The 23,453-nt window shown below is 45.9% G+C and overlaps 1 protein-coding gene across 6 annotated transcripts in view; it reads left to right on the top strand.

Moving 5' to 3' along the window:
* Nucleotides 1-23,453, top strand: part of LOC135920237 (uncharacterized) — a 163,700-nt gene that overhangs the window by 113,348 nt on the left and 26,899 nt on the right. For 2 of the 6 annotated variants that reach the window (XM_065454409.2, XM_065454403.2), the window contains 2 exons: nt 5,325-5,413; nt 5,497-5,620. The exons of 2 other annotated variants lie outside the window; for them this stretch is intronic. The gene's annotated coding sequence lies outside the window, so the exon portion shown is untranslated. The remainder of the gene's footprint in view (nt 1-5,324; nt 5,414-5,496; nt 5,621-23,453) is intronic. 2 more of the 6 variants (XM_065454406.2, XM_065454404.2) reach the window with 2 other exon arrangements.

Raw genomic sequence — 23,453 nt, 5'->3', positions numbered from 1 at the left:
CTCTAAATACTCTGCAGAAAGAGCGTTTTTAATGTAAGCCAGGAAGATTGGACAAGCGTCCCTTCACTATACAAGAAACACAGGCCGTGGTTAGTCGATCTATATTCAACTGCAGCAAAGGGCGAACAACGTCAGACTCCTTAGAGCAGAGAGGATTGAGTAAATCCTTGTGGCAAATGGTGTCGTATGAGGATGTGGGCAGCAGTGCACTTTTTTTGCGTTCTGTATTGTGAACTGGGTTACAGCTGAACTTCAACTGAAATATGTATTTAGACCTTCCAGTCAAGTCAGTGCATGGAGGACTACACCAGAGCTTAAAGATACTTAAGCATATTCCCGAGTCGTGTAGCGGGAAGTGGTATGGATAGCAGTCAGATGTTGATTAAACATTTGCGTTGTGGCAGCATTATCTTTATTATTATCATCTTCATAACCAAATTTTCTTGCTGTAGAACACAGATAAACGGAGCAGCAGAGCTATTTTCTACATCGATCTCCCCCAGTTACCCCGTACACAACAGAATGTAACATGCATTTCTTTTTTAATGGTATTTATTACAGTGAACTCAGTATCATAAAGAAGCCTGACGTGATAAACAAACTACTGATACTCATATTTACAGACGCCATGACACAATGTTGCCACCACCACATACGTGAACTAGAGGCATTAACTGTATCAGGCCCTATAATACACCCTCAAGTGTCACTACAAAACACGCTGGTCACATTCCAAAACAGTTTCCTCAAAATAATGCTTTTCATTAAAAAGTTGGCAAGGATAAAGACCTCACCAAAGCATAGGGGCATGCCGGGTGTGCAGCCGTTCGCCGAAAGTGGCTCCGAAGACGAACATAGAGCAAAATTAAGGAAGTGGCACACAATTAACCCAAAGACGCCAGCTCTAATTGGGCAACAGACGGGCACTGGAGTGGCGTAGGGTGATGAATGACATGTTGCGTGAATCATAAGCACAACGCGCCGTGGGAAGGAGACGCGACGAGACCTTGGCTGTCAAACGCTTCGCTGCTCAGCATTCGGGGAGCTGCGTACTTTCTCCCGAGTTCTGGCACAGTTTCAATTTCAAAAAAAAAGAAACCTGCCTTAGTCACCTAAACCTTCTTGTCATAGAGGTTCCACGAGGTTGTTGACGCGTGTTGCAAAGACAGACACGCCCGCGCACACACGACACACGTACATATTACATACGTACATTCGTATGTATGTATGCATACATACATACATACATACATACATACATACATACATACATACATACATACATACATACATACATACATACATACATACATACATACATACATACATACATACATACATACATACATACATACATACATACATACATACATACATACATACATACATACATACATACATACATACATACATACATACATACATACATACATACATACATACATACATACATACATACATACATACATACATACATACATACATACATACATACATACATACATACATACATACATACATACATACATCACTCAGTATGTTTTATTGCGTTCTGCTACGTATACCCGCACTACTCCTAGAGCTGTTGCTTCAAAGTGTTGTTTACACTGGCTTTACTCAACAAAGTATAACAAAAACATAGACGTTTCGCCACCTATGCCCAACCAATTCCAACCATAAAATTCTGGCCTGTGAATTTTAGCAAATTATAGGTAAGAAGCCCTCTCTAGCCAGCAGCGTACGGACTTGAATGATCGAAGGGGAAAAAGTTGCGTAAGCAAATGTATCAAAATGAGAATGCAAGACGTCATCGTCACCAAAGAGAAAATGGGTCGTATGCAAGGAGAGAGAGAATTGAATGAGCGCTGAGGATGTCAGCCTTGTTGTATGCCAGGTTTGCTACTAGGGATGTGGTTTTCTTAATTGAGATGAAGACGACAATAAAGTAGACGAAAGCAAATTAAAACGAGCGTAATCTATTCAAGATTAAACGAACAGAATAGGACCCGATGACGAACTGTCAAAGAATGTCTATAACTCTTGACTCGCGTAAGTGTAACTGCAGTGTCTTCGTGGCTCACATTGCATCCCTAGTCTGTATATTTGTCCTCGTATATCAAGGCAAGTGTTTGCCGCTGACTGCGTGGTGGTACCGCGCCGCCATTGACACAGCAAGCGCTCGATATCACCATGCAGGTCGCTTCACTCGCTGCACAGCGCTGAATTTAATTACCCAGCTTTGTAAAAAATATATATGCTAGTGTAGGCTACGCGAACTCTCAAACAACGAATGACTTCATTAACGTCTCAACGTACTTGCCCATTCCACGGGAGAAGCTGTAGGCGCACTGCCGAAAATAAAGAGCATACTGACAATAAGGGTCGGTCCGACAAGCAACTTGTGTTCGCCGTCCGGACAGATAGATAAAAGCTCTGGTGTCCTCACGAGAAAAAATAATCTGTGTGCAGGATTTACAAAGTGCATCAAAAAAAATTAATCGGAAACGACAAACAAGCAGTTAAATATGATTGTCATCTGCACATTTATCAAGCACGTTTTCGAAGCACTACTGATCAAACAATCAAAGCTGGCACGCAAAGAAAGTTTGTTCCGCAGAAACGCAAGGCACTTGCGCCTAAATATTCGATAAACGAGATCCCTGCAAGTATGCTTTCGGCTACATATTAAGTACGGCGAGCGGCAAATCGTTCAATATAACAAAAAAGAAGCTACTATCAGCATCATTGTTGCTAACGTCAAGATCAAACTTGCACTTACCTTGTTGCCTTTTAGTACGCATCGTACCTTTCTAATTAAAAAAAAATGGCTGTGGCTTAGGTAAGGTTAAGCCCAGGATGCGAAGCATACTAGCCTTTATTTTAGTTGTTGAACCACTGTTTAGCCTGGTGAACTGCTGTTGCTTGGCTATATTTGGTTCGGCTAGACGAAGAAACAACTCATGCATTACTGCTTCGCCTTCAAGAGTGCAACGCGACAGCGTTCCCGTCGACCCGCCAAGGGGTGTAAGACAATGGGCTACAGGGCAGCGACTACGCGCCCCGCATTGGACGCGGTGAGCGTCGAGCAAAGCAGCGTTCGGCGCGGCAACGAAATGTGCGCCTGAGCAAGAGACGCACGCCTTAGAAACAGCGCGTTTCTAAGGCAACACCGCATTCACTAGAGGCGCTTTTGTACCGCTTTGAAGCGTTGTACTCGTGGCTCAGTGGTAGCGTCTCCGTCCCACACTCCGGAGACCCTGGTTCGATTCCCACCCAGCCCGTCTTGCAAGAGTTGAGCCAAAGCCACTTCTCCTCTGTCGTGACGTCACGGTGTCACGTGGTTTCAAGGCGACACCGCCGCGCCTGAGGAGCTGGGTTGAGCTCTCGTAATATGCTTCGCATAAAAAGGACCCATGACCTAGCTAACCACATCACTTTCGCCACTGACTCTCGCAAACGATCCACATCTGTCGGCCTCCCACAATCGAGTGTTCACACTCACGTACGCTTCCGGCAGCCCGTCAAATGCGCCACTTCGCCAACTATGAACGGCGATTATACTCACACGAAGCAGCCTTGTAAGCTAAGCGATTTCCACTGCTCCGCAGGCGGTCGATCGCCACCATTCTCTATTGCACGACACGAAGGGGGAACAACTTAGGAAGGGGCCTCGCATTCGCCGAAACCAGTTTTCCGTGAAAAAAAAAGAAAGAAAGAAACCTTTGTGCACGTGAGAGCAAAGCACGTAGGACCTAGCAACAGGGCACTATACTTTCTTACTTCCTCTCTTTAAATTTTGGTTCCCTAGTCACCACAGCTCTAGGAAGGTCAGGCAAAATGCTTCCAACACCTAACTCCTCCTTGTGTTATTCGCTATGTGTTGTGCAAATTTTGCACGATTCAGCTCCCATCACGATTATTGGCTCTTGTCTCCGTGTGCATGCCTTAGTTTGCGTTATTATGTACTCCTTAACGAGGACCAATTTACGCGAATTAAATGCAAAAAAAAGAACAAATCCAGTGCGATTTGGAGCTCAATGAACATGTACCTACGTGTAGCACAATGGACACCTAAAATATGCATGTTGAAAATTAAAAGACTACGAAGGAGTACACGAAGTTTCAGCAGAAAGAAAAGAACAGCAAAAGATAAAGAAAGAAAGAAAGAAAGATCGGAAAAGAAACAAAACGTCAACATCACCTACAACATAAGCAAAATAGAGTGAAGAGCTTCACAAACATGCGGCGCATTCAGGTTGCCGTCTCCTCCCTCAGCGCAGGCGCAAAGAGAGACGCCGCGTGGAGAAGTGTGCCAATTCATAACCGCGCGCGCGAACCTTACACGCCAATTGGGGATAGGGGTGAAGGCTGCATGGCGGATACGCGGCGAGTGAAGGAGGAGGAAGGCGAAGGGGAAGGCGTACTGGCTGCGACAGCTGAGAAAGAGGGCATGGGGGAAGAAAACGGCTTGTAGAGTCGTAATCGCCTCAACGAACCCTTCCTCCGCGGCCCTACGCGAGCTGTTGTAGCTCGCTGATTGTGTTTCATTTTGCCTTGATCGGTGTTTCCTTTACATTTTCTCCCGCGTTCGATTGCTCGCTCGACTCGCCGCTAGCCGTCGCTTTTATCATCTATACTTTCGGAATTCTCGAAGCTCGCTACCGTTGTATTGCTCACCTTTCTCAACCGGTGTGCGGGCCCGCGAACGCAATCCACCCTTCATCACACGGCATGCCTGGAACGATAGAAAAGTGAAGGGGTGGAGAAGTCGCGAGAGAGAGAAAGAGCGCGACTCTTTAGACCGGACGCCGTCGCCAGGTGCAACCTATCATCAAGGCGCCCAGCGGTCTGTGAAATTAGCCGTGTGTGTCTCGGCGAACCCCATCTATTCCTTATCTCATTTTTTTTCTAATGTTTCCTTTTTCCGGAGCTTTTGTTTACACGCGAGAGTTGTTATGCCAACCCAGCAGTGACACGGGCGCGGACAAAGGCCTGCTGCTACACCTGTTTGTGGACTGTCTCACTAAAAGAGAAAGCGTGTAGTTAGCGCCGGTCACTAATCGGGCTCGACGGTTTTGTGCTCCTGGTTTCCACCCCTGGCACGTTACCTTTGCCTCTCCCTAGCCTTATTTACCACCGGTCTTTGCACGGTGCTCGCATTACGTCACTATTGTGCGTGTGTGCGATCTACGCACTAAGGCAATCAGTGAATGCGGAATTTGCGACACGCGCCAGGAGCCGGTAAGCTGGCGTTTAATATTAAGCGCGAGTGCTTTTTTTAATCTTTCGTTTCTTAACCATACCGCTACACATTCATTTTGCAGAAAATTGTAGCTGACGTTCGTACTACTACAGGTATGGGTGCTGGCAGCATACCGATAGACTGCAGCAGAAGTGATAGTTTGGCGAGTTGGTAAGTATTCGTGGTGAAATTTGTAGCGCGCACTATAGACAAGGACGCTGAGAAGGTTCGGCTTGGGTAATATTTTATTCCAGAAGCAGATAACAAGATTCTGCAGCTTGGGCCAAAGTTCGCACTGGAACCAGCGCTGTGTCCACCCCCGAATCTGGCAGCATTGAGAGCCGTCTCCCGACTGGTTCCTGCGGAAGAACGTAAAAGGTGTGTTTCTGAATGTGTTGATGCTATCGCAAAGGCAAAAACTGCATATGTGAATCCCAATTGGCTCAACCTAGTAGCGGGAGACTTGGCCTCTAGAGGTTTGCGTGTTCTTACGGCCGATAAAGAAGGAAGTTTTGTTGTCTTACATGATGGCATGTTTTGTCAAAAAGCCTGTGAAGCTACCGATGAGAATTTCAAGAATATAGGTGTTAAGCCGGCTAAAGAAAAACAGCGCGCTAGTGAATTACCTCGTTCCCTCAATTTAGTAAGCCTATGCGTCTCAGTCGAGAAGGCAAAGGGCCTCCATCTTGAAGTGTTTCTCTTTCTTTTCATTCAATGACCCACAAATCTGGAGAGTCATTGTCACTGAAAGAAACAGGTCACAGCAGCAGGTAGCATCTCTTGTCCAAAAGCAGCTTTCCACGTTAAGAATCTCCAACCCGTTACCAATCTGCACTTCTGAGGTGGTTGTTCAATATTTGAGGAAAGATAGAACAAATGGATGTGGCGCTTTCAGCGTTGATGTACAAGATTTATTTCTGCTCGACATCACACACAGAATTGTTAGAAAGTGTAAAAATGTGTATTTGCGAAGATAAAGATGAAGTTAAATTTAGAAACTATACGAAATACCTGTAGAAAGATTTATGGAAGTACTATTCTTTTATCTTAATTCTACTTTTGCCGGCTGGAATGACGCAGTGTATGTGCAGAAATCTGGTATATGCATAGGTTCAATGGTAGCGCCTATGCTAAGCGACATTTCCTTAGCTCGTGTGGACCGAAATATTCATAGTGCGTTAGAAAGTTTGGTAAAGATTTTCAGATTTGTTGATTTTTTTATAGGGCTAAACCAGGTCATAGATAGTGGTAAATGTACTACATGTAGTGTTCCATGAATGTGGCCTATAGGACTCAAGTTTACCCATGAGATAGCCAAAGAAAGCGAACTACAGTTTCTAGATTTGTCTTTGCGTTCTCTACCCGACCCCACATGCTAGATGTACAGCCCCAGATCCAAAAGCCCATATTACAATGTACAAATCAGGACATTGTAAAAAGTGGAATAGCAGTGTCGTGCCTTCGGGCGGCTTTGGTAAAATCTTGTTGCCACCGAATGAAAGAAAGCGTTGCTAAGTAGGTAACAAGGCTAGCTTCAGTGGGATTCCCGGAACACATTATTTGCAGAACGGCAGAGAAAGTAATTAAGATAATAAAGAGTGTACAAACAATAGATTGTAGGAACAGGCATAGCGCGGAGAGAAACACGCCTTGCGGTTGTACCTTACGTACATTATTTTTCACATGGGCTAAATAATGTTGCCAGCCGGTATGGCGTTGAAGTGCTTTTCAGCGCTCCTAAAAAGGTGCAAAGACCGTACAAAGCTGTTTCAAAGAGTTTGACATTAGAAAAAGAAAATACAGCTGCGGTCTTAAAGAGGAACAAAAATTCACAAAGTACACAATAGGTGTTGCGTACCGGATTACGTTAACATATGCAACATGTACATAGGACAAACCTGTGGGTGCATAAACACTCATCTGAAAGAGCATCAACATTCTCTAGGAAAAGAAAATCATTCGCTCTTGTGTAATTACTGTAACCTATGTCATTGTGAAACTGTATTTGTCACACTGATATTTTGTGTTCAGAGAAAAATAAACACGCGTGAAATTACAAAAGCGTTCCATAAAAGAAGGTGTGCTGAAATATGCATCAGCCAACCATCGGTTGCTATCGCTGACAAAGAGTTTGTATTCTTGAATACTGCTTGAACCTTTGTAATATGTTTTTTTACAAAAATTGATGACTCGTTTTGCACATGCACGGTGCTGAACGCTGGCGCTCTTATGTTCTGCTTTTTTACAGAGATAAACAGTTGTGAGTAAGCGCTCGTGTGTGTGCACGTTCTCTGCGTCCTTGTCTATTGTGCGTGCTACAAATTTCACCATGCAAACCATACTGACAACCCAAACCACGCTGAACTTTCCTGACCGAGCACCTAAGTGAGGCAGCCCCTCTAGCAGCGTGGATTACCGTAACTCTGGGAAATTTCGCTGAAGCACAATTCTACCCTTCGCGAACGTTTCAGTAACGTGTCTTTCCGCTGTAAGTAAACGAACAAGAAAGTAATTGCAAACAAATTCAAGCACTTTGTACATTTACCCTGGACATTTCTTTTATGTTTTTTTTTTCGTTGGAGTGACTTGGCAATCTTGGCAGACCTCATTTCAAATGTAGCGAAGTGGCTTTTCAAAACCAAAAGTAACAAGCCGCCTCGCATTGATGTTTCATGCAACCACAAAGGCCGAACTCGCAATTTTACACTTTCACACACGCTATACCAGACACTTACGATATAAGGAATGCCTTATATGACGGAAACGGATAGAATCATGTACACTATATGACTAGTCAGATTTCGTCGACGGGCGACAATAGCTTTTCACAATCACTTGCCTTTCCCGCGCAGTCATGCGTGACCGCACCTGCATAACAATGGGTGTGACACTCGCGAAAGTGCAAATTCCTGAATGCCATTTCCTTGTTGATCACTCTGCTGTCTCAATAATGCTCCCACGAAATTACGGCAGTTCAACGTGAACGATGGTAGTAATTTTCTGTCCCGAAGTGGCGCTTGAAGCTTGGGCAGGAACTCGCGACGTGAACAAAGCAGCGGATCCTTCGAACTTGCAAATAAAAATACGATGTCGTGAGCTTGGTACCGCTGAGCAAAAAAAAAACAAATTATAATAATAATAAACATATCTACGGCATGGGCGGCGAGCAAATGTGATGCTTAAGTCGGGGTCGGTGCCTCCAGTTGCGTGACTGCGATCGCCACAATATTTCCTATATGTACGAGTACACGATGTGAGCCACGCGAAGAAGCAAAAAACAAAACGAATGAAGTTTCTCAGCGTCCACATAAAAAGTACGCAAAACAAACAAAGACATGCCCACATGGAGAGCTGCATACGTACTTCTAGCTTTTTTCTTTTTGATAAAGAAACTGATTCTTCTTTCTGTTGTCATTATTGTTATTATTTGAAGCGTAGGCAACGCCTCTCAGCTTTTCCAGAAGAATGACCTGCAAGATGGATGAATGCTCGTCATTACCGCAGGTGCTTTTGTGGCCTTGCAGGTAGGTTATCCGACAATCGACTCGCTCGACCGACTTTCTCGCGCGTATAATACGAAATCAACATCTGGCAAGGTCATCAACCTCCAGGTCACAAGGGAAGAAAAACGGACGCGAAAGCTCTCGCTACTGCAGGCAGTTGAGAGTCTGAATAAAGTTGCCGCCAAATATGACCGCTTCGTGGCGGCGCTTCGAAAGCAGCGAAAACTGAAACCTGTCTTGACGGACAGAATGGCAAATGAACAAAAGAGTCCTAGCTTGTTCATAAACTTCTTACCGTTTACGCATTACCTGGTTACCACAGCTATGAACGACAGTAACAATTACCTTGACAATGGTTTACGTTTGGCGTTGTTCGTATACCATATAGAGTAACAAATGTAAAGTGCCTGAAAAATACGATGGCGCAGAAGGGGGACACATCATGAGTGCTGGCTTTCGACAAATGGTTTATTTGAAAACTAGGCGCACATTTATACATTGACGACGCTCATATTTCACGTCGATGTACCATGCGCAGAAATATGGTCTTCTTTTTGCTTTTGACGCCGCATATACTATCCACACAAAATCAGTCACTCTATCAAATCTCACACTAGGACACATTCAGAAATGACAGTTCCTTCTCTGTCACAGAGACGGACTCAGTGCCCAAACTTCCAACTTTCGCTGCTCCTATTACTGACCTTCTTAGCTCGTCTGTGTGTTTCGTTAACACCGCAATCTATTGAAAAAGCAGTTCGCACCCACACGTGCCGCAAGTGCAATGCCTGCCACCTATCGCGTCCCTTTTTCCTGACATTGTTATAGTGCTCTCTTCATCTTCCATTTAGGCAGCGGCTCGTCTGCCCGACTTACTGCTTTCCACAGAAACGAGTAAATCAGTACACAACTGTGTCCCTGAAATGAACAGTGTCCTATGCAGTTCTTTTGGAGACGTGCGTCTTATCCTATAGCGGATTGCTGGTCTTACAAATTGAATTCAACTTGCCTGAGGCATGAGGCTGTTGGCACGCACCGCCAGCCGCGTTCCACCAGCGTGCACTGCGGTGAAGTTCGACAGATAGCCGAAGGGGGCAATGTCCAACATGCCTGAACATGAGTATGAACAATTTACCGCAAGACGTGGCTGCCAGTGCAACTGCTGCTGTCTATTTTCTTGTGTTCTGATATTGCGTAAACTGCGTGACCTAGGACTCTCTAATATCCACAAGTCAGTAATAAATTAGTGTGAAAGAGAATACAACCACTTGCTAAATCGCTTCGTTTAGATGCAGAGAGAAAATAACGAATATATGGAGAGAAATGTCATTTCCCACTATACGTGAAAGAACTAATTTAAGTATCTGACAGGTGGCTGGCACCGCATGGCAGCCTCATTATGAAGCGGAACACGTACCTTCATCATTCCTTTATAACTAACGCCCTCATAACCCAATGTACACAAACGACGACGCCCGATCTGCACATGGAAGTGGTCAACATGTCTTGATTCCGATTTCGCGAACAGACGCTGTGGTTGGGCTGCGATTGATGCCCTGTGATTTTACTTTGCCCCTGTCGTCCTCGAACGTTTTTCGCATGTGTCGTTTGCGTTCGTTGTCTTTGGACATACAGATGCACCTACCGTCTGGATTACTACGGCGTGAACAGACCATGCTGCATCGTCTGTGATTAGGCGTTACATTTGCGAATTCTTATGCCTTCCTCATTGGAATGGCCGACAGCCCCACGTGCGAGACATGCAGCAGCGATGAGACGCTCGCACACATTATCTGTTTCTGGCCACGCTTTAGTGCCGAGAGGCAAGCGATGGACCAATTAGACAATCGTTCACTATTAGAACTAAAATCTTTAGTCCAGTGCTCCCAAAGCGCATCCGCGCAGAAGGCCTTGTTCGCGTTACTAAGATTCCTGCGGTCTACGGGCCTTCACGATATACTTCAAGAACGCCTCCCCCTACCGCTCTATAGCGAACGCAGTTTGCTTGTGCTCGTCTCTCTCTCTCTCTCTCTCTCCTTCCGTTCTCTGTCTCTCTTTATCCCACTACTCCTGCCACCCCGTGCAGGGTAGCCAACCGGAACTACTTTTGGTTAACCTTCCTGCCTTTCTATGCATCCTTTCTCTCTCGAAATGTTAAAACAAACAATTTAATATTTCATTTACCGCGCAACTTCTCATAACTCATTCAAAGGGACAAAATCCACGGCTATAGAAGACAAGAAAAAAATGAATCAGAGAATCAAAATCCGCATTGCCGCGCCCCACATATATGAATTTCCCATGACTGCTTGGAATGGCTCATGACATGCGTATAATGAGGCGCAACAACTAGTTGCAACGGTATTTTTAGGAAATGAAACACGAAGAGTGTACTACAACTGTAGCAGCTGTACCTCTTTTTCCACAAGAGTTATCTGACGGGCTCGCTTGCACCCTCGGTTCTACCGCTCTTATGTTAGGCGTCAACTTCATCCAAAAGAGTTAGCTGCGATTCAAAATGTTCAACCAGAGCATTTGAAACGGCCATCTTGTGAGAGTATCAGGATAGCATGCGTATACAATATAGGGCTGGGCAAGTATTCTCTTTTCCGCACGCTTCTTTAGGCAAAACAGCAGTCGCATCTCACAGGTCGACCTCTTTATGAAAGCTAGAGATGTTTTTAATGTACGCTTATTCGAGTGCTGATACCACTGCATTCTCATATTTGTTCTATTTTAAAGGTGAACATCAACGTCAGTTCGCTCGCCTTCGGAAGCCACACAATCTTTATATTCATACAGTCCATCGAATCACGCATATACCCTAAATACTTGCTCTCATTTCAACCACAGGCTTAGCGCGAAACGAACAGCGAACAAGCCACGCACGCGGTAATCTTTCAAGCAACTCCATACTCTACGTCGCCAGCTAGAACAACTCTTGATGCGTGCGGTTTGGTTGATCTTCCGGCATGCAGACTCGTCCCGAGCAAGCACGGACAGACTTCCGCGCTCATTCTTTCCGCTTGCCTATTCCTCGGTCGCCAGCTTGGAACTCGCTTCGTATTCGAGGACAGTGACACGCATTTCCCGGCCCCTCTCTACGACGGTAATCTCGAAGTCCTACGCGCATCTAAAACCACCACGCCACGCAGGCACGCACTCGACACCGACACGAGGCGAAGAGGTCACGGCGGCTCATTGTGTCGTGCACATGTATTACGTGTGTGCGCGCCAACAGCGTCCCGCCCCAGCTGAATAGAACGTCCATCTCTTCTTTCGGGAACAAAGACACTGCTGCATATTCTCCCGGTCAATGGTTTCCACTTTCTTTCTCTCCGTGAGAGTCGCGCCCCCTGCCGCCCCCCAGAGAGGGAGAAAGGAACGCGTGATCGACGTTTAGCTAAAAAGAGGGTTCAAACTCAGCCGCAACTCCCATTTCTCAATGCAACGAATGCTTACGCGAGTTGTGTAAGTGAGGCGAGCCATTCTAAGTCGCCTTCGGAGATGTGAGGAGTAGCGCGCTTTCTCTACACTCCAGACACTTCGCTTTTTGCCTGCAGTTTCCAAACGATGTTCCATTGGTCACGCGCAATTCTTTACTCTAATCTATATAAGGAACCTTCATCGTGTTTGTGCGAACAGATATTCTTTCCAGATAGTATTTTCTTTTAATCTTTTCTACCATTTCCCCTACCCACAAGGAAGTCTAGCCAACGCGACAGCTCCTCTAATTAGCGTTTGTCTTTCTCCCCGTAACAATATTTTCGTCTCTCTCTCTCTCTCTCTCTGCACTGCCGTATGGCACTTCACCAAATTCGCGCCAAGATCTCTACACTTGTCGCGGGATCTTAGTCTTTGTTGCTTGAACATTTGTAGGTAATATGAGATCAATATCTTAAACTCTTTGCCGACGGTTCGGTCGATAAAGAACACATGGAGTCAGCGCAGCAGCATTTGTAATTCGGACAATATCGGTGTCCTAGCCTGCCCGACATGACTTCGTCGTCTCGATGACAGCGTGCCAGAGTACGGTCACTGAGTCAGCCCTAAGAATGCTAAGGTATTGCGGGGCACAGCTTCTTGGCAAGCCCACTCTGCTTTTGCCGGACCGAGGGGGGTTCCTCTGGATGAAATGCACTCAATGCTCCTTAAGCAGGGCACTTGTGCAGCCTTGGATTTCAATAAGGTTCCTATGGATTTCCTCTTATGTAGGCGCAGCAATCGGTGAGGCGGCTGATCGTAACTCATGATACCTGGGAACTCAGGCTAGCAAAGAAAACACAAAACGGAAACCGTCGACAGCGATGAATAATCCTTATAGTAGTTACCTCACTAGCATTGTGTGAACAAAGAGACCCGGACTGAGCCTGGTTGGCTATCCTGCAATGGGGAAGGGGGAAATAGGATAAAAAGATTAAGAGAAGAAAAGAAAGTCCGATGGTGATATTGCCGACGTAGCGAAAATTCTCTGCTCCCTATCACAGACGAAACAAATAAGCAATGCTAGAGGCTTTCCTGCTGCATCCCATCAGCGCCTACTCCGGCATCGGAACATCGAACGTCATAAGATATACTTCATGACTCATATCATCATCATCGGACTCAACATCGGCATATAGAACATCGGAATTATCACGCTGTCAGTATGTAATAGGTGTCGGGCTCACAGTGGCCTTGAACAGCATTAGGTTAAATGTTCGGGACTCCTTACACAGCACCGAAGTCTAGTTGAAACACTTCAGTGCCAATGCACCCCACACGCTAATGTGGAGGGAAGTGCACATTCAGGAGGAAGGTGTATCGACTTGTCTTGCATTTCTCAAGGAAGGCGGACTTCGCTCGGAAGTGGTAACGCTCGTAAGAGTCTTGACGGGGCGTTCTGTCGAGACGTTAGGCGCGCCGACGCGGCATTTCGCTCTGGATGACTCACAAGCTGCCGGCTTGCGTCCCGTTCGGTTTCTCTGTGCACTGAATGACTGTGCTTGTATCTAAACGAGAATAAAAGGGGGTTAACCGTGGGGCCCGATTCTTATTAATCGTATCATGAGAAGCCAACAAACAATGACACCGAGGAAAACGTAGGGGAAATTACTTGTAGTTACTAATTGAATTAAAGAAATGATAAATTAATGGAAATGAATGTGGATGTAAAAAGAACTTGCCCCAGGTGAGGAACGATCCCACGTCTTCGCATTACACGTGCGCTGCTTTACCAATTGAGTGACCGCGGCCGTTTTCCGGCTGTTTTCCCATCCACTTTCTTGGGTATTTATGTTTTATCTGCCACTTTCCTAAACTCGCATCAAAGGCGGCGTTCGGGCGGAGCATTTGCCGGCCAGTTAAGCAAAACTAGATCCATCTGCAGCAAACATCCTCCACTTCCTCCTCCTCCTCCTCCTCCTCCTCCTCCTCCTCTTCTCCTCCTCTCCTCCTCCTCCTCCTCCTCCTCCTTCTTTGACAGCTGTCCCAACACGCGTGGGAAACGTGACAGTATCCCTTTCGTAACATCACGTGAGTGCTCCCTATAAGATGCATGCTAGCTTAGACTTTTTACATAAAGGCACTTATATGGGAAAACTGGCGCTATATATAGTGTTCACCTGCACTTCAAGTGCGGCGTCTAAACCACCAAGAGAATGACAGATTCTACACGGATTCGCCAAACATCACTTGCTAAGCGAGGTAAATTTAATTGGCGCTTACATCACTTGCTAAGCGAGGTAATTTTTATTCGCGCTTACAACCTATAAATTCTACAGTTAGGTTCTTTTCAGAACGTTATGGCACGCAAAGAATCGCTCGAATAGAATTGACTGCTACGATATCTTTCATATCTGACGAGTAGCAACACGCACATAATCGAGAGTGTCGATTCACATACGCGCTTGAAATTACGTGGCATAATTAATTGGTTCTTTACGTTAAAAAATAAACTGCTGCTAAAAAAAACGTTGCGCTACACTGCTAAAAAATCAAAAAATATATATAAATTTTATTAACAATAGTATTTCTGTTTTCTGTTCCTCACTTTTTCCATAGCTTCACCAGAGCTTCCTACTCATGTCTTTACTCACTATTTTAGAGAAGAAAAAAAATTCACATAGTTGATGCCCTCATGGAGAGTTTTTTTCCCCCCCCATTACTGTAGTTTTCATGGGGTACGAAAGAGTGAAACGCTGGGATGCTGTCGTAACAAATCATACAGGTGCAGATAATTAAGCGTGTTATGCACAGAACATACGAGATGTGACGAGACAGCCTTCACTACGCGACACATCCAAAGCATCGAATCTGCGTGTTTACAGCCATGCTCTGAGCGACATGACTTCTCCGCGGAGAGAAGCTGCATTTTTTTGTTCCCGGAAATCGGGGCCTCATTGGCTCGCGCATATGAGGTCTGTTTGCCTATAGTTGCGTGGCTGGCGAATTCAAGCTGCACACAAATGTTAACTGAAGAAAGCAAAGAGACGAATAAAAATTCATTTCGCTCACAGTGTGGATAATAAATTCTTCACTTTACCGATGGGGACGGATTCTGTTATAACAACGAAACACTGCACATGAGCCGCAAACAGAAAAAACGAACATATTTAAAATGTATGAATCTGTTTTGTCCATTAACATAGACTTTCTTTATTAAAAGGTATAAATTCTTTTTTTTCATTAGTTTTTACAGAGAAGCAGTTAAGGGCTATAGTTTCCCCACTATCGTGTGCGCATGTAGAAAAAAAATCCCGAAGATAGTACAATGCCGGGCCTATCCGCGGCGAAGGTGAAGCAGGCGTTAAGCACTCCCCATACGTGAGCCGATCCCAAATATAGTGCAATGCCGGGACAACCCGCGGTGGAGGTGCAGTTCGCCATTCAGGGGCCCACATACACAGCTTCGCTGGTCATCCTTGTTCACAGAGTAGAAGGGCACTGAGTTTTTCTTGCACAATTATATTTTTCAGTATTTATTTGAAAATTCTCAACAATTAACTGAAATTGTCAGCAGTGAAGAATTGGGGCCGAAGCGATTCTCTCGTGTTTTCCAGAAGCCGCGTCAAACCCACACGAAAAAATCCGCGAACTAAATTCATGATTCCCACACTTGTTGAATAAACTATAGCGGCAGAGTTTCGTCGATTCGTCACGGTACGAAAGTCCACGATCGGTACAAGAAGGTTACGCTGATAACTCGCGGTTAGCCGCAGGCGCGCCGAGTCTTTTTTCATCGTGAGTGGAGAGGGGGTCGTCGCGCGGCGTATATGCCACGGCACCGTTCCGCGGTCGTCGGCGCGAGAGACAGCAAAACACGCCCGCGGCTGTGTGTACACGCGGTGCCGCGCACAGCCGCTGTCAGCCAAGGAAGAGAAAACTGACAGGCCAGAACCACCACATGCCATTCCTCCCGCATAAACACACTCACCGCGCGCGCGCCAACTTCGTGCGGATGACAATGCCGTATACGTATAATGGGCGGTGTATACGACTCGGCCAAGACACCGATATTCCGAAAGCCTCTATTCCGTGAATATAGCTTTGTTCCTTTTCTGTTTCCTTCGTTATTTGTTTATTTATTTCGTTGGATTCTTTTTCTTTTCATTTTACTCCTTCTTCCTTCCTTTCTTTCTTTCTTTCTTTCTTTCCTTCTTTCTTCCTTGCTTTCCTTCTTTCTTTCTTTCTTTCTTTCTTTCTTTCTTTCTTTCTTTCTTTCCTCGATCTTGCTCTATTGCTGTTCCCTGCGCACTTTCACTACACCGCCATTGCAGCTTTAGGTCGGTGAATGCCAGCGCTGCCTTCACGCAGTTTCCCGAGCTGCCATCCCGTCTGTCTCCTAACTCTTTCACTGACTCGCTCGGAAGCCTAGCGTTCACACTGCGCGTTTCCGCTTCCTTCCGGCGTCAACGCGATTCGCGTACGCCTGGCTTGGGGAATGCCGGTGGCATGTATACGTGGGGGCGTAAGGAGTGCTGCGGTATACAGACGCCGTTGAGGAAGCGTGCGAATCCAATATGCCTCTTCATCTTCGACAGTATTTCACTTCCTCCTCTATCGTCTCCAGCTCCTCAGCACCGCAGAATGTAAACGGGGACCGGTATATGAGCAAGCTAGGGAAGCGGAAAAACGTAGCTCGTGGAAAGCAGTGAAGTATACCAGCCCTGCGTGCACATGTCAATCGCACCTTTATGAAAAGGCATAAAAAAAAAGCACCCACCGTTTTTTTCTGCCGAGCACGCCACACTTCACAGTCGGAGAAGCGGTAAATCGGGATTAGCCGAGAGCCCTTTCCCTGGGTTAACGTAGTGGTGTATCGGAGTGAAGCAGGAACAACGATGAAAACGATGGAGCTGTCGCAGGTGCGCAATGTAGCCGAAAGCTTTCTTCCGCCTTAATTTTCTCATCTCGCTTCTTTTGCCGATTCCCGCTGCGGTTCTGGTTTGATCTTGAAGGAAAAATCGAAGCCCACGTGTCTGCCGACGATGTCGCGTGTATGTAGGGTGCTAACCCAGTTTCGGCTGCAGGCTGGTGCAGTTCGGTGTGCGGCTTATATGTGTTTGTCTGTCTCTTCGGCACACGTGGAATGCGAATTACTAGTCATCGTCATGCTACCTTCAGCAAAATCGCGATTCATTTAGTGCTTAATTATTCATGTTATTATTGTAACTTTCTTCTTCACTTTCATACTCGTGGCAAGCGCATGGTCCCAGTCAGTATGAGAATTTAACATGGCAGCAGTTTTGAATACAAAGGGATACTTCAGATGAAGCGCTTGAACGGTGCTTAAAAGAGAAAAAAAAAGGGGGGGGGGAGGGGGTGTAGGAGAAGAGTTGACGATGAAACAAAATGTAAACTAGTTCGCACAAATAAAGTAGTTTCGCCGAATTTGCCTTCTAACCTCAGTATCTGACTGTTTAAATGCCAATCTAGCAGTCTTCATCGCTCCTTCTTTCATATTAAGATATATTAGGGAACTAAAATATGAGAAGTGAATCTCGACTAGCTTGGTCACAGCTATAGACTAACCTCCTCGCGTGTACGTGTCAGGTCAGCCTGGAATTAGTGCAGAATATAACAACAATGGGAATGTTGCGTAACCATTTAAGAGCAGCGTGCAACGTCCGCGCGTGTCGCCAGTACGGCGCGCCCGATAGTGATTGATTGGCGGCACCGCGTGAACCTCATCTGCATATACAGGCCGCATGGAGAAGCAAAGTATAAGTACAGAGAGCGCGCAGGAGGGAATAACGGGCCAACGCCCAGAGAAATCTCGCGAGGCGTGAGCGCAGTGAAGCGCTAGTGGGCGCCCGTAAAACGCACAGAGTTCTGCTGTAGTTCCGCGCAGTGCTATGAAAGCCGCAGTTGCGAACTATGTACGGACTACGTTCTACCTAAACCAGAGCTCCTACCATGCCCATATCATGCCATACCGTAACATACCACACCATCCCTTGTACCATGTACCACATACCGTACCATAACATGAGTTCAACCATACCTCCCGACTTTTTCCCTCACGTCACTTGCGCTGGTTTACTGCTTGCTTGTTTGCTTGCTTGCTTGCTTGCTTGCTTGCTTGCTTGCTTGCTTGCTTGCTTGCTTGCTTGCTTGCTTGCTTGCTTGCATTGCTGTGCTTTTCTTTTCTTTTCTTATTTTCCTCTTTGAATACCATCATATATTGATATTGACCGTATGGATGAAAACGCAAAAGGAAGGTGTGAGGGGGAGGGTTTAAGGGGCTGGGATTTTAGAAATTCTGAGCTAAGTTGATCCTACGTACATACAGGAGCACTCTCTCGAAGAATATTTCTTCACTGTTCGGACCAGGCGGAAGGTGTAGTCACGAGCACGTTTACGTGGGTCGCCGCTGGCAGCATACTCAGGTCTTTGCGTCGGTTCTGTTGCAGTCCAACACATGACCAGAATAGGTGATTAATATCAGCGTGGGCGTTTTGTGCGCAGTGAGAGCACGCGCTGTCGCTCTCCGAGATGAGGTCTACTCTGTAACGCCAGCCTGCTGTGGTGACGGCCCCCGTCAGCAGACGCCTGAGACGGACGGGCTGCTGCCTGGAAAAAAACTTTGTTAGAATCGGTGCAGGATGTGACGGGATCGCTTGTTTCCTGTTTATTCAGATGTATGTACCATATATAACTCGTCCAGCAAGAAGCTGTACTGCGTTCTGCACACAGCTATCATTCATCATTGCTATCAGGCAGGCAACCGCTTCCAATATAAGATTCCATTAGCGAAAAAAATCCGCAATTTTCTTCGTATATACAACGGTATAATAGCTATAAGTACGTATACTTGTGAGCGGAGAGCGTATTCCCGTTTTACGCTCCTAGTTGCTCCACTAAGGGAACACCTTATTACGGTTACAGAGGCCGTTTCATTGCAAGCGTTCAGGCTTCATGGCGCTGCACAGAACTAGCGGGACAGTGTTTGGGCGCGCAGTGCGCGTGCCACAGATACCGTGCATACAAAATTGGATCTGGCGGCCGCCGCGTAACGGGAGCCTTTAAGGGCGAAACAGCGACGCGTCACGCATGAGAAATGCAAGGAAACCAGGCACGTGGAACTTGATGCCTTCGCCGTTATCACCTGGAAGCCTGTCTTGAAACCTACACCCGACGGAGGGCTGAAAAAGATACAAATCTCCTACTTTTCAGGCCAGATGAAAGTCAATTTAATGCCGGGCGGATCCATTAGAGAGAAATAAAGGAAATCTTGGTATGTGAGCCATTCTTTGTTGCGGTTAACTGTTCAGCTGAGGTCTCAATGCATTCACCGCTCGGTGGTGCACGCTACGAAACGGTCGATGCTCGATAGCGCTGTGACTTAAAGTAAAAAATAATAATGATAATACATTATTACGGCGACAGCCTGAAAGGCAGTGCATGAAACCATTTGAAATTTACTGATCTGCGCTTTGAATAAGCGATTTTAACACAATGCGTTAAAATTTTGGAATTCAGGCAGTCATGTATCAAGTCATGGTCGTTTACTTGAAAAAATCTTACTGCAGTCGCGATGTCCCACATGAGTCCCCCTAATATATTGTGTGGAAAATGCATTACTCCCACGAACTGCCTGCAGTTCGTGCGGAAAGCTTTTGTTGCAAAAACCTGGTATAGCCAGCATGAGGGACGCAGTCGCAGCGGGCTATCGTCTTGCGCGTGCATGCAAGCTGCATATGGTCGCCATGCAAGGTACACAGAGATCCCCGCGCCGTTCGAGCCCACTGCACTCATAGAAGTTTGGGGATCCTGCGCTTGCGATCGCTACGGAGACGGACACGTGACACCGTGGTTAAAGGGCTTGAATATTTTTGACCACGCTGCGTTTGACACCTACGTATCTAACGCAAGGAGGACCACAACCGAGCAAGCTTGGAATTTCTGCAAAAAAATATTGCTCACTTGTATAGGCCTTATATCTCCTGACGAGCACTGGTTTCGGCTTGATAAGTTATACCCACAGTGGCATATAGTGAGCTTTCTCAAACTTGACCAATCTCGCTCGGATCGGCAAGCGTACTGCCGAGCTATGCGTCTCTGACCACAGAGCGAGAGGCTAAATTTAGCTTCAATGGGATCATGCTGTTGCTGCTGATGATGTTTTTTTGCAACCCCCGTTATTATTATTATTTATTATTATTATTATTATTATTATTATTATTATTATTATTATTATTTGTTTTGAAAACATATATGTTTAACAAGAAATGGAAAGCGAGGAATAGGCTGGCAACTGCCACCGGAAGGGGGCAACGTCTGCCTACTCTTTAGAAAGGAGGAGACATAAACATAGGAATAGAAGATAGGAAGTAGGGGAGGGAAGAGGATCCGAAAGGAACAACCAGATGATAAATCTCAAAGAATTAAGCAGAAAACACACAGTACAGGTCACACACAATAGAGCCGGTCACTGCGGGAACTTGAAACTGGGTGGCGGCAAAAAAGTCACCTGGCCAGCTTGATTTATTCAGTTTTTACTACATCTATCGCTATCTGGTGTTCTGTCTATCTGATCTAGATTTGAAATCGCGTATTTAAAACGTCTCCCACTATATTGTACCATCACCTTCGCTTACAATAACTCCGATTCCCACTTTTTCCCCCACTTCCCCACTTTTTTTTTTTCACCGATACTCTAATCATGTCTTCCTTATCTCCGCTGCTGGCCAGTTATTCCTTCCGCCTTCTTTGAATCAGAACGCTTCTGGAAGGTGGACACTCTCTACGGCGTGGTGCGATAACAGCGCCATCTGTGCACAATACCCATCCATGTTCGAGCAATCGCTTCTTTTTCTCTACACAACGAAACCGAAGCAAGGCGCGTGGGTAGTATGCGGTTGCAAAGATGCAAGTGATAGTGTCATAACATGTTTCTTTAACATGCGATTTTAGCAAGCGATCCTTCGTGGCCAATGCTATTGACGTTTCATGTCACAAGATACGCGGGACAACAATATCTATCCTGAGCCTGAGGTTGCAGGTTCGATTACCGGCCGAGGCAACAACACTCTGATGGGGGAAAGGGTGCAAAGACATTGGCGAGATAAGCTTTAGACGCTGATAAAACAGTCATATGGTGAAAATGAGCTCGGAGGGTGCCTAACCTGCTGCGCGTTTCATAGCCTGTAAGCAGCTTTATGACGTTTATCATCATCATTATCGTTTTTGACGTCCACTTCAGGACGAAGGCCTCTGCCTGCGATCTCCAATTACCCCTTTCTTGCGCCAACCGATTCCAACTAGGGCCTGCGAATTTCCTAATTTCATCACCCCTCCTAGTCTTCTGCCGTCCTCGATCGATCGTCTACGCTTCCCTGCCCTTGGCACGCATTCTGTAACCCTAATGGTCCACCGGTTAATAAATGCGTTACGCATTATATGGCCTACGCATTGAATGACCTGCCCAGCTCAATTTTTTTCTCTTAAAGTCAGTTAGAATATCGGCTAACCGCGTTTGCTCTCTGATCCTCACCGCTCTCTTATTATCTCTTAATGTTACCCCTAACATTCTTCGTTCCATTGCTCTTTGCGCGGTCCTCAACTTATCCTCATGCGTCTTTGTCAGACTCCAAGTTTCTGCCCTATATGTTAGCACCGGTAGAACGCACTGATTGTTCACCTTCCTTTTCACTGATAATGGTAAGCTTCCAGTTAGAGCTGACAATGTCTGCCGTAGGCGATCCAACCCATTTTTATTCTTCTATGAATTTCCTTCTCATGATCAGGGTCCCCTGTCAGTAATTGACCTAGGTAAACGTACTCCTTCACAGACTCTAGAGGCTGACTGGCGATCCTGAAATCTCGTTCCCTCCTTGCCAGGCTACTGATCACTGTCTTTGTTTTGTGCATATTAATCTACAACCCCACTCTTACACTCTCTCTGTTAAGGTCCTCCATCATTTGTTGTAACTCGTCGCCAGTGCTGATGAACAGGACAATGTCGTCCGCAAACCATACGTTGCTGTGATATTCGCCGTTTATCTTACTCCCAAGCCTTCTCAGTTTAATAGCTTGAATACTTCTTCCAAACATGCAGTCAATAGCATTGGAGAGATTGTGTTTCCTTGTCTGATACCTTCTTTTTTAGGTATCTTTCTACTTTTCTTGTAGAGAATTAAGGTAGCTGCGGAATCTCTGTAGATATTTTCCAAGATATTTACGTAAGCCTGTACTCCTTGATTGCGTAATGCCTCTATGACTGTAGTCAAGATGTTAATCCCATATGTAAGGTCAAATTTATTTAACTACAATATTTGCGCACAAGCACGCCTTTAAATCCGTGCTAGCTTCAGGGAGGGATGTAGAGAGAAGGGAGGAAGGAACGGCAGGGAGGTTAACCAGACGTAGTCCAGTTTGCTACCCTACACGTGGGAAGAGGGATATGGGGGAGTGAAAGAAGCTAGAGCTTCAGGATTTTTGCGTAAATCAACATGCCTATAGAACAGCTGGCTCGAATTCCGCATTACATGCGCGCTGATGTTACCAATCTTTTAAAAAAAAGGAGGTATATGCCAAGCATCCATATTTAATGAACTTAGTGACAAACACCGCCGCGAACAATGTGCCGGCAATAAACAAATGTTTTCTTTTTTTAGTTTCACGGCACATTCTTTAGGGAATTATTCAAAAAGAAGTTTATAGCATGTGAGCTGAAGTTACTGGGTTATAACTGACTGTTACAGGCTATGCATTGAGGTTACTAGGTTAAAATGGGAATACGCAACTTAGACTCACTGGTGACTCTCGCGGCCGTGAATTATGCGTTGTCAAAAGCAAAAGCCTAAGAAAATGTCTGCTTGCACTGCACTTCTTTTTTTTTCTTTCTTGGGGGGGGGGGGGGGAATCACTCAACACACTTCGCTGTAATGCCGGCTACACTTCCGCGGAAATTGGTGCTATAAAACAGAAAAAAAAAACAAGCGCGCAACCACTTGAGCGCTTCCATATCCGTGTCTGCAATGCTCGTCCCACACATATGCCTATAGCGCTGTTGTCGGTCTTGTCTTTCTTCAAGCAGTGTCCAATAATCGAAGCAAGCACGGTGCGCTATTGCGGAGCCGTCAACGTCGATCCTGCGCGCAGCGCCAACCTGGAAGTGAGCTCTTTGCTGAAGACCCCCCCCCCCCCCCTTTGCACATCCGCTTCCGCAGCGTCCACTTCCGCGTCAGTGGCACACGTGGGCAATGCACGCTGCACGAGTCACG

Source organism: Dermacentor albipictus, chromosome 5 (genome assembly GCF_038994185.2).
Source record: "Dermacentor albipictus isolate Rhodes 1998 colony chromosome 5, USDA_Dalb.pri_finalv2, whole genome shotgun sequence".
Lineage (NCBI taxonomy): Eukaryota > Metazoa > Arthropoda > Arachnida > Ixodida > Ixodidae > Dermacentor > Dermacentor albipictus.
Note: the sequence above shows the minus strand (reverse complement) of the source record. Positions and strands in the feature narration are given on the sequence as shown.